Below are 12388 nucleotides of genomic sequence, written 5' to 3'. Positions count from 1 at the left end.
TATTTATTTGACAGAGAGATCACAAGTAGGCAGAGAAACAGGCAGAGAGAGAGAGGAGGAAGCAGGCTCCCTGCCGAGCAGAGAGCCCGATGCGGGGCTCGATCCCAGGACCCTGAGATCATGACCTGAGCCGAAGGCAGAGGCTTTAACCCACTGAGCCACCCAGGCGCCCCTCTCTGACATTTTGCCAGGACTGATGGCAAGTTCTTCATGTGATTAAAAATGATAGTTACTCGGGCGCCTGAGTGGCTCAGTGAGTTAAGCCTCTGCCTTCAGCTCAGGTCATGATCTCAGGGTCCTGGGATCGAGTCCCGCATCGGGCTCTCTGCTCCGCAGGAAGCCTGCTACCCCCTATCTCTCTGCCTGCCTCTCTGCCTACATGTGACCTCTCTCTCTGTCAAATAAATAATCTTTAAAAAAAAAATGATAGTTACTCAAGAGAGACAGGATACTTGGCTTTGATCGAGGTCAAACTCAGGGTGGTATCTGATTCTTGGGCTGCACTAAGCTGGGTATAATACCAAGATTAGGGCATTTTGGTTGAAGAGAATGGGGCTGCTTAAACTGGTGAAGAAAGTTTAGAGGGCTGATGCAATGTCTTTCTTCCAAGGAGGAAGGTGGATGGACCTTCCTTGGAGGCCAGTGGACCAAGGGGAAGACAGAGGGTAATAAAGTCCTCTCGCTGCTGAAGGCAGTGGGCTCCCCATAATGGTAGTAATGGGCTACATCTGTGCAGGGCTTTGCCATTCCCCATTCTTTCTTATCGGTTCCCCACACAGCCTTCAGCAGATGATGACGTGATCTCATTATAGCTGGAGAAACTGTACGGCTAAAGAAAGAATGTTTAAGTGACCACCCCAAGGTTCCCAATGCCAAAGCTAAGGCTGGCCCCCTGATGTTTTCTGGCTTTCAGCGTGGTGGACTCTTCAAGCTTCCAGTGGCCAGAGTGTTGAAGCAGAAGGCAGAAGACCACAGCAGGGATGCCACAGAGGGGAACTCTTCCAGAGGAGGGTGAAGGGCTGCCTTGACAACCCCGGCTCCTAGTGTCTGTGACGGTGAGGTTGTCCCGTGAAGGATGTCAGACTCTGCGGCATAGGGACTGTGTTTGTCACCGCAGAGGAGAGGTTGCAAGCGTTCTGGGGCCTCCCTATCAGCCGTCAGGCGAACACCAGCATGGATCGTGAGGGGAGCGCTCAGCGTAAGGGCTGAGGCAGTGCTCTGCCTGACTTGTGTGCGCTCCACCATTTTAAAATGAGTGACGTCATCTGTTCAAAAGGGTGATTGCAGGAAATAGGTGCTTCTGCCTTTTGGAACCGTGTGTCTGGTACTCAGGGCTTTACTCGAGGGTTATGGCTTCTGAATTAATTGCAAAAAATCAAGCTTTTCATTTATCTGAGACTTTCTAGTTGGTGGGAGTGGTAATCAGACAGACACATTCAGTGTGGGTTAAAAAGCGGTGGGCAATCTGACAATGAAATACGAGTCTTGACTCATACCAGAATCAGCAAACAAAACTAAACAGTTCTAAAAGTTATTGGGACCGGTGGGCAGATTTGAATATTGACTGTGTACGCATGTGTGTGTGTGTGTGTGTGAGAGAGAGAGAAGGAGAGAGAGGGAGGGAGGGGAAGGGAGGAAGGGAGGGAGGAAGGGAGGGAGGAGAAGGGAGATTATCGAATCAGTGTTAAATTTCTTGAGAGTCCTGTAGGAGTGCGTTGTTTTTCTTAGGGGATTTCATGCCGAAGCCCTTGGGGTGAACTGCCCTGATGGTCACACTTTGTTTTCAGATGGCTCAGCAAAAACAGCACAGAGAGAAGTGCGAGAGCAAATGTGGCAAAAATGTTAACAACTGATGCATCTCTGCGAAGTGTCTCTGGCGGTATTCATACTATTGCTGCAACTTTTCCGAAGGCTTGAATATTTTCAAATGCAGTTTGGGCCAAAAGTCGTTGAGCCTGAAATAAAGGCATATTTCAGGGAATGTTCCTACTGTCCCGTGAGCCTAAAAATGAAAAGCTCCAGTGGGTGGTAAGCAGGCAAGTTGAGGCAAACCAGTTACCTCTTGTCTTTTCTCAGCTGGGTAAAGCCAGTAAGCTACAGAATAAAACAAAGGCTGTTTTGTGTGGTAGATGAACTCATTTATCAGCCGCATTCAGACTGGAGGGGCAGAGGGAAAGATCAGGCTGTTTAAGTTTCTTTTCTCCACGCCTAGTCCATGGCTCTGGTTAACTCTATACTTACTTCCTGATGTTCATAAGAAGAGGAGGCAGCCCCACCTAAAACTCGAATATAGCCGGGATTCTAGCACGTTGACACGCATAAAGCATCTTTGAAATATAAGCCATAATTATTTTTGCTTTTCTGGCAAATACGCTTAATTTGAAGAAAGTACAGAATTTAAGAATCTATTTTTAAAATTAATTTAACGTTGAAAATCAGATAATTTGCCAAAGGAAAGAAGTGATGTTTCAAATAATTCATTACAAATTCATTTAGATGCTAACAAAATGTATTTTTTACATAGAAGTTGCTGGGAAGTGTTTGCGTTGCAAATGTGTCATTTGGAAAGTTATTAAACTTGTTGGAGATGCTTTTATGGACCCAGGAAAATTTTACACAAGGCAGGCCCAACCTGTTTGTCAATCTGGTGTGCTTCTCGGAACCCCAAGGAATCCATGGGGGCATGGGCACAATAGTTGACCAGATCTGACTTAGAATTTGGGCTCCTCCATTGATTTACTCTTTGGCTCATCCCTAATATTAACTATTTGTGTCTTCTTGCTTTTTTTCCCCCTGATCAGTCTGGCTAGCTTCATCATTATTATTGATTTTCTCACAGAACCACTTTTGATTTCATTGTTTTTCTCTATTGTGTTTTCTGTTTCTGTTTTATTGTCTTCTATCCTGATTTTTATTATTTTTGTTCTTCTGCTTCCTTTGGATTTCATTTGCTCTTCTTTTTTCTAGTTTTTTAAGGTGGAAATTGGGGTAGTTGATTGGAAGACTTCCTTCTTTTCTCATGTAGATGTTTAGTGTCATAATTACCTCCTGAGTACTGTTTTAGCAGAATGCCACACATTTTGATATGTTGTATTTTCATATTAATTCAGTTCAAAATACTTTCTAATTGCCCTTTTGATTTCTTCTTCGGTTCTTGTGATTTGATCTGATTTGATTTTTTTTTTTAAGATTTTTTATTTATTTATTTGACAGAGATCACAAGCAGGCAGAGAGGCAGGCAGAGAGAGAGGAGGAAGCAGGCTCCCTGCTGAGCAGAGAGCCCGATGTGGAGCTCGAGCCCAGGACCCCGGGATCATGACCTGAGCCGAAGGCAGAGGCTTTAACCCACTGAGCCACCCAGGCGCCCCAAGTTCTTGTGATTTTAGATATGTATGTTTAGTTTTAAAATATTTGGGTATTTGGGGATTTTCTAGAGATCTTTCTGTTGTTGATTTCTAATTTAATTCCATTATGATTAGAGAACATCCTTTGTGTGATCTAACTCATTTCCATTTCATGTTATTAAGGTTGTTCAAATGATCTACATCTTTAATGATTTTCTGTCTACTTTCTCTATCAATTCTTGAGAGAGCTGTGTTGAAATCTCTGACAATAATTGCCATTTGCCTCTCTCTCCTTGCCATTCTATCAGTTCATAGTTCCTCTATTCTATTCTACTCCAGTCTATTCTATACTATTCTATTGTTCTGTTATTATGTGCAAAAAAAAAAAGCCTAGGAGTATGTCTTCTTGACCCCTTTATAATTACGAAATCAACTTTTTATCATGGGTAGTATTCTTTGCCTCCAAATCTACTTTGCCCAATATTAATATAGCAACTCTATCTATCTGTGTATTATCTGGATTGGTATTACTATAGTGTATCTTTTTCCATTCTTTTACTTTTAACCTATTTTTTAAAAATAGAAAGTGGATTTTTTTTTGTTTTGTCTGTTTTGTCTTGTTTTGTTTTGTGGGCAGCAAAGCAAGGTTTATTGAGTGATAGCAAAGTGATAGTACAAAGCTCCCAAGGAGGGAGAGGACCTGAAGGGGTTGCCCTTAATTTTTTTAAAATATTTTATTTGTCCGAGAGAGAGAGAGCGCACAAGCAGGGGGAGCAGTAGGAAGGAGAAGCAGGCTCCCCACTGAGCAAAGAGCCCAACAAGGGACTTGACCCCTGGACCCTGGGACCATGACTTGAGCCAAAGACAGACACTTCACTGACTGAGCTACCCAGGTGTCCCAAAAGTTGGTTTTTTGTAGGCAGTATATGTTATAAAGTGTTACATTTTTATCTGGTCTGACATTTGTCTCTTAATTGAGGTATTAGGCCATTTACATTAAATGTGATTATTGATATGGCTTGATTTATTTCTAGTTGAGTGCTATTTTTTACTTATTTCATCTGCTTTGTTTCCTTTTCTTCTTTTTCTGCCTTCATTTGAATCAAATGAGGTTTTTTATGATTTCATTTTATCCCTGATGGCTTTTCAGGTGTAACTCCATTACATTATTTTAGTGGCTGCTTGAGTGGATATAGTATCATTTTAACATATCACAGCCTGCCTTCGAGTGACATCGTATCACTTGATGTATAGTATGAGAACCTTATGCCTTGGTCTCCCTTCCTTGTGCTATTGTTGTCATACATTTTACTTCTACATATACTATAAATCCACAATGTAGTGTTATTGGTGACTTTAAACAATTAATTATCCTTTAAAAATATTTAACTAATAAGGAATAAAGCCTTTTATGTTTACCTGTGTAGTTGTCATTTCCAGTGCTCTTCATTCTTTGTATAGACTCACGTTTCTCTCTGGTATCATTTTCTGTCTACCTGAAGGACTTTCTTCAACATTTTCAGAGAGATCTGTGGGTGATGGAATCTTTTAGCCTTTGTATGTTGGGAAAAGTCTTTGTTTTGCCATTGTTTTTGAAAGATATTTTTATTGGGTATAGAAATGTAAGTTGAGTTTTTGTCTCTCAGTACTTTAAAGTTGTTGCTTCGGTGCCTTCTGGCTTGTACTGTTTCTGACAAGACATTTTCTAGCATCTTATCTTTCTTCCTCCGTTTATATTGGCTCTCTCCCCCCAAGGCTACTTTTGAAATGTGTTTTCTCTATCACTGTTTTTAAGCACTTTGATTATGATGTGCTTTGGTATGTTTTTCTTCAAGTTTCTTTTGCTCAGAGTTCACTGAGCTCCTTGGATGTATGGGTTGATGGTCATCTTTAAGTTTGGAAAATATTCAACCATTATTTATTCAGATATTTTGCGGCCCCCCTCTCTCCCCCAGCAGCACACACAGACCCTCCTTGAGAGAGACATCAATTACATGCAGTTGTCTGCTAGCTCCGTGATGCTCTGTTCACCTTGTTTCAGCCTTTTAAAGAAATCTGTGTTTCATTTTGGGTAGTTTCTATTGCTATATTTGCAAGTTCACTAATTTTTTCTTCTCTAATGTGTAATCCGCTGTCAATCCTGACAGGAATATTTTTCAGACATTATAATTTTCATTTCTAGAAATTTTATGTTGTTCTTTTTCATATTTTTCATGTTGCAAGATAACATGTTCGGTCTTTAGCTCCTTGAATGTATGGGACATAGACCGATAACTTTAAAAAAAAATAACTGTTTTCATGTCTTTGTCAACTAATTCTGTCGCCTCTATAATTTCTAGATTGGTTTAGATTGGTTTATTTTTCTTCTTACTATGGGTCGTATTTTCTTGCTTCTTTGCATGCCTGGTAATTTTATATTAGATGTCAGATATGGTGGATTTTACCTTGTTGGGTGCTGGTTATATTTGTATTTCTATAAATATTCTTGAACTTTATTTTAGCTTGAGGTTGAGTTACTCGGAAATAGTTTGATCCCTTTGGGATTTGCTTTTAAGCTTTGTTAGGTGAGATCAGAGCTATGTTTAGTCTAGGGCTAATATTTCCCTACCACTGAGGCATTCTCAGTATTCTAGCCAATGCTCCTTTAATTATAAAGTTTTCCACTCTGGCTGATGGGAGCAGGAGCTGTTACTGGCTCTGTCTGAGCAACAGTTTTTCTGTCTTTCTCCATAGTTCTTTGCCTAGCCTTGGAACTTCCTCAGACACATGCACTGATCAGTACTGAGATGAAGACTCTAGGAAGACCCTCTTCAACTCATCGCTCTTCAACTTGCATATGCAGCTCTCTCCTTCCCATTACCCTCCCCTCGCTGCTTTTGCTTCCGCAGACTGTCAGCTCTGTCTCTCTAACTAAAGGAAGCCCTGGATTCTGCCTGGATGACTCTTCCCTGCACCATGTCTGGAAACTTCCTCAAGGTAGCCAGCTAGCCAGGGCAACTTTACGGATCACTGTCCTCTCTTGCCTGATGTCCAATCTCTTGAAAGCCATTGTTTCATATATTTTGTCTAGTTTTTCAGTTGTTTCAGGTGGGAAAGTAAATCCATCATTCCATATCGGTCAAATGTGGAAGTCCACCAGGACTTTTAATGGGGCAAATAAACATTTAATAACCCCTAGTGCTTGAGCGATTTAATATTACTAATATTTAATACTTAATTTAATTTAATATTACTAATAATCAATTCCCTATCATATGTCAGTTACTTCACATATATTTTCATTTAATCTAGTGTTTATGAGTACTAATAAGCTCTCCAAATGATGGAGTTAGTAACATAAAACACATACTCTGCCTTGTTCTAGGAATAATAGATTTCATTTGTTTACTTTATCTGTCATCAGCAAGCATTTCTTTAGTAACTACTAGGGGTGACGTAAATATAAATAAGTCAGAGTTCCCCCACCAAAGATCTTAAGTTTGCCCATTTGAGGTAGACATGTAAATAGATTTTTCTTTTTCTTAAGATTTACTTATCTACTTTAGAGACAGAGTAAGAGCAGGAGGAGAGGCAGAGGGAGAGAGAGAGAGAATTCTCAAGCAGACTGCCAGCCGAGCATGGAGCCCAATGTGGGGCTCAATTGCAGGACCCTGAGATCATGACCTAAGCTGAAATCTAGAGACGGCCACTTAACTGACTGAGTCACCCAGGTGCCCTATAAAATAGATTTTTCAATATCATATGGTAAGTGCAATAATAAAGGTACAAACAGGGTGCTTTAGGACCACAGTGAAGTTTCACCCAGCTAAGGGGTATATGGGAAAGCAGTGATAGATAAAGAGTGTCTTAAAGGATGAGTGGCAGGTCATTATGAAAATAAGAGGATAAATATATTCCCAAACAGGGAGACTTAAGACAACACGACACATAGGGGAGTTGAAAGCATTATGCAGGAGGCTGGAGACGGCCACAAATGAAGTGGAGAGGTAGGCAAAGTTAGATTAGGGAGGGCCTTGGATGCCACAAATAGGCGGTGAGATGATTCTGAAAGCAATGAGAAACCATGGGGAGGCTTTTAACAGGTGCGTGAGCAGGCTGCACCTGGGCGGGGGAGGGAGGTGCACTGCAGGAACGACACTTCCAATTCCCAGCAGAAAACCCAATTAAGATCTTATGGAAAGAGTCCACATAGGAGGGAAGAGTTGCTAATATGACATTGAAAAGTGGTAGTAGGGATGGAGAGGAAGAGGCTGGCTGGGTTGAGAAACATTTAAAAGATACTTTATGTCGAATTTGGTAACCAACCCAACTGGGGGATGGAGGTGGGAAGTGGATTCCTTGTTTGGACTGGAGGTAGCATCCTGAACTGAGATAGGAAATTTAAAGAGAGAAAGGGCTAGAGGTCAAAAAAATAATTCTGTATTGTCCAATGGAAATATTTTGCAGACTCTGCATCTATCCTTGCTTATGACCGAATAGACTGAAATAAATCATTTCAGTAAGATTACTTAAAATTAAGATTACATCTTACTCACTTGCTTAACTCCAAGTCAGATGGCAAGATCATGTCTTACTTGTTCCTGTGTCCTCAGAGCTGGCTACCCTGCTTGAGGCTCTGGGAGAAGATGGCCCTGAAGGTGGTGGGAAAGCCATCAGTAGACGAGATCACACAGGGAGACATAGCATACACCGAGAACAGTGACACATAAGAAAAAATGTTTACGCTTTGGGGTGAGAATTTGAGAAATGAGTGAGCTGGTGGCCTACGTGGTCATGGGGCTCATCCACTGGCCCCATGAAATACCATCTAGATGCCATCCTACTATTCTGTCGGTGGTTTGGATTTTTGGTAAGTCACTGCCTTTACATATTTTTCATATTAACACAAATGCTCTTAGTGAGTATGCTGAAATCATTTTGATCCATCACGTGACTAACTTCACTTGGAAGTCAAGTTCCAAGAGGTGGGTGTGGGTGTGGGTAGGGGGTGGAGCATGGTTAACACAGAGGCAGAAAGCCATTGGAAGGGTTTTGGGGTGTGGATATAATACTACCTTCTGGGGCAATGGGAACTAAGTCAGATTTTGAAATTACAGTGACTGTAGGGAAAAGATTATATAGGTCAATGTTCTATTGTAGAAATACATCTACTCTGCTTAAAGTAAGAGCTACAACTGAATTATTTTCATGAATACGCAATCTACTTAACAGAATTTCAAATGTTCTGGTATTCATATGTATTAAGAGACCACATATTTGAGAATGACTTTAGGACAATATTTTAAATAATACAATGTCATTTCAAATAAAAAGCAATAATGGATGAAATATTTAAATTTTAGGGCCACCAGCAACACACCACTTCCTCTTGCCAATCCAGTTGCCCATTACTATTAATAAACTAACCAGATGCATCAAATAGATCACTCAAATTGCAGACCTTTACACGATCCTTTAAGGCCTCTTCAGGCTGGATTTAATTAACTGTCCTTACTGGTCTTCCTTCTTTTCCATCTAATGTGAAGTGTCTTTGACAAGTATTCGGTCTTTAACTTCCAGAACAGGCTTTTTGAGTGAAGTTTCAGAGTTTGAATGGAATGCACAAGCAGTGTTTCTCTGGCTTTTTTCAGTCCTGTTGGTCAACAGGATAATTTAATACCTGTACTGTCTGTTCCTTATTCTGACAAGCACAATCTGATAGATGGATTTGGAGGAGTGATGAAATACTGGGTTTCACACTCAGAGTGAAGGAGAAAGAGAAACCAGGGGTGGGGAGGGAGAGGGCGGGAGAGAGAGAGAGAGAGAGAGAGAGAGGATGAACTTGGAGTCATGTGAACTACAGTGGGATCGAGCCCTCTGAATCTAACATAGGTCAAAGCATGTGCAAAGGAGTTTTGTGGTAAATGGCTGGGGTTGTAGATTTACATACTTTTCAAATTAAGGACTAAGATCATCATTTCAATTTCGAAGAAACTCATACTAATTAAAATTTATGGGAAAAGTAGATTCCTGCACACCTGTAGAAGGCTATTGTTACAGGTGGCAGACGCTACTCTAATGATTTCCTGTGTTGTAACTTTTCTGTTCATTCAAGCCTCTGATAGCTTTTTAAGAGGCGGTGGAAGAATCTGTAGCTGGTGGACTATTTCCATAGGATCAGGCAGTTCTCTAACTAATTAGGAAAGGATGAGGGCCCTCAGGTTAAATTTCAGCTGGTATTTCTCCGCCCCCACCCCCTCCATTTGAAGTCTTCAACCTGGCTTTCCAAAGAATATAAGCCAACTATTGTTTAATAAACATCAGTGAAGTAATGAAAAGGCACATCACAAAAGCACCCCCGGAGGATTCTCCTCTACTAATCTTAGCCTGGATAGAGGGAGCACAGCAAGTGACATTACCGAGTAATTTCCGAACTTGCCTGACCAAGGCATCACCTGCAGTGGGCACTGTTAAAAATCAATCTCCCAGGCTTTTAGAGATTGAGATTCAGGACATCTGTGGGGACCTGGGGTGAGGGGGGAGGGAGTAGCCTGGAACCTGTGACTTGAACAAATGCCTTAAGAATGGGCAAGTTTGGGGGTGCCAGGGTGGCTCAGTCCGGTAAACCTCTGCCTTAGGCTCAGGTCATGATCCCAGGATCCCTGCTCAGCGGTGTGTGTTGGGGGGTCCTGCTTCTCCCTCTCCCTTTGCCCCTCCCCCGCTCATGCTCTCTCTTTCTCTGTCTCAAATAAATAAATATATAAATAAAATCTTTATTAAAAAATGGGCAAGTTTGGGGAAGCTTATATAGCCAATGTAAACTTTTACCGAGAAGAGCTGCTTGGTGGTTACAAAGTCAGAGACGGTGTGTCTTCTGTTTAGTAATTCCTACTGTATACGGTTTACCTAGGGTTTAGTAATTCCTAATTGATAACCAGTAAATCACTGCAGCAACATTTTTGTCTAGTGGCTTTATAATGAAGCACACTGAACTTGCCAAGGGCAGAGCAAAATATTTTTTGCATAAGTTAGAAAACCAGAAAGAGTTGAGCCCAAGGCATTAAACGTGTGTGTGTGTGTGTGTAGGAACTTTGGCAAAATTTTTTGACATACCAATATTCTCATCTGCAAAATTGGGATAATAATGCCAACTTCATAGGGTTTCTATGAGGATTGAAGGGAAGGGCATTTGTAAAGCCCTAGCACAGAGTAAGCATTTAACGAAAGCTTATTATTGCTACTGTCAGTTACATGCTAGGATTTCAATCTTTGTGATCAAATGATAGTATGACTGCAAGTTTGCCTTAAATCTTCATATTAATGTGACATCCTCAGACAACTCAGTTCTGGTGCCATCACATGGTTTTGCCCAGATGAAAATTTTCTAGAATGTCTAAAACTGTTTTATTATTTCATAATTCTCAGAGCTACAAACTCTGCAGATGTCTTATCTGTGCACTTGAAGAAAATGAGTCAGTTCTAACATTCACACATCTAGAGACACAAAAATCTAGATTTCAAGGTTTTCTAGGAAAAATGAGATGTTTCAGTATTCAGGACCCTGTTCTCCTGTTGGAGGAGCCTGTTTGCATTGAGGTAGGGGCTGCCCCTTTTGAATGGGGCACACATGCTCCTGCCTGTCTCCTAATTTATGTGACTCACCTGGCCTTTGTAGGCAGCTGAGCTTTTTTTATTTTCCCAAAGATTTTATTTATTTATTTGACAGAGATACAGCAAGAGAGGGAACACAAACAGGGAGAGTGGGAGAGGGAGAAGGAGGCTTCCCGCTGAGCAGAGAGCCCGATGTGGGACTCCATCCCAGGACCCTGAGATCATGACCTGAGCTGAAGGCAGACGCTTAATGCCTGAGTCACCCAGGCGCCCGAGGCAGCTGAGTCTTCACCCCCACACCCAGGATGATGTCTTACTTCTCATCCATCTGTGGATTGTCAGTTCTTTGCCTGGTTAGTAGGTCATGAATGGATGAGTGGGAAAAACAGCAACTGAACTGCCCCTCACACCAACAGACTGTTTCAGCCTGTCCAGCCTGCGGACCCCCAGCTAAATATCCACAGAGCCCAGTCTCCAGGATTCCCCAAGAGCTCCTGAACACAGTCCCTCCCCCAGCCTGGCCTCCAGGATCAACCCCCACTCCCGCCCAATTCCACCTTCCTTTTCCAGCCACGTTTCTTCCCCAGCTAACCCAGCGGCTTCCCCCACCATTCTCTGAACATGCCTTATGCCTCCGCAGCTCGGAGCCTCTGCCCTCCTCAATACCCCTTCTTTGCAAAAGCCTCCCCAGCTTCCAAGTGCCACGTTAGTAGTCGTTGTTTTGTAAATATGAAGTGACACCACGCCTCGTCGTGAGCTAAGTGTATGTCCTAATTCTGCTGTTCAACGTGCAGACATCTGCCACCCTCCAGAACCCCATGGCAGAAACCATGTCACAGTCATCCTAGTATCACCAGCATGGAGCCCCCAACGTGCTGTAAGGGAGGCTCACAATATCTAAATACAGGAACACATTTCCATTTTAAGAAGAAAATGCTAATTAATCATCTACTTTCTTCCTCATCCTACCACAACACAAAAGCTTATCTTCTCTCAACTGGTTTGTTTTGGCCCTCCTTATAAATCTTAACTGGACATTGACCTTTTCGTATCATTTACTTGATGTCTGAGAGTATTAATTTCTTTAATGAGAAATGGGGATGATATGGCCTCCAGTGTGGTTCTAAGGATTCAATGAGTTAAATGCAGAAAAAGTGCTTCACGCAGGGCCTGGCATCAAGCGCACACTGAGGGCATGGTTGTGATTCTTTTTTTTTTTTTTTAAAGATTTTATTTATTTTTATTTGACAGACAGAGATCACAAGTAGGCAGAGAGGCAGGCAGAGAGAGAGGAGGAAGCAGGCTCCCCACTGAGCAGAGAGCCCAATGCGGGGCTCTGGACCCTGGGATCATGACCTGAGCCGAAGGCAGAGGCTTTAACCCACTGAGCCACCCAGGCGCCCCATGGCTGTGATTCTTAACTCTGTACAAACTCACCTAATATTTAAGAGCCA

This window comes from Martes martes (genome assembly GCF_963455335.1).
Source record: "Martes martes genome assembly, chromosome: 13".
Classification (NCBI taxonomy): Eukaryota; Metazoa; Chordata; class Mammalia; order Carnivora; family Mustelidae; genus Martes; species Martes martes.
Note: the sequence above shows the minus strand (reverse complement) of the source record.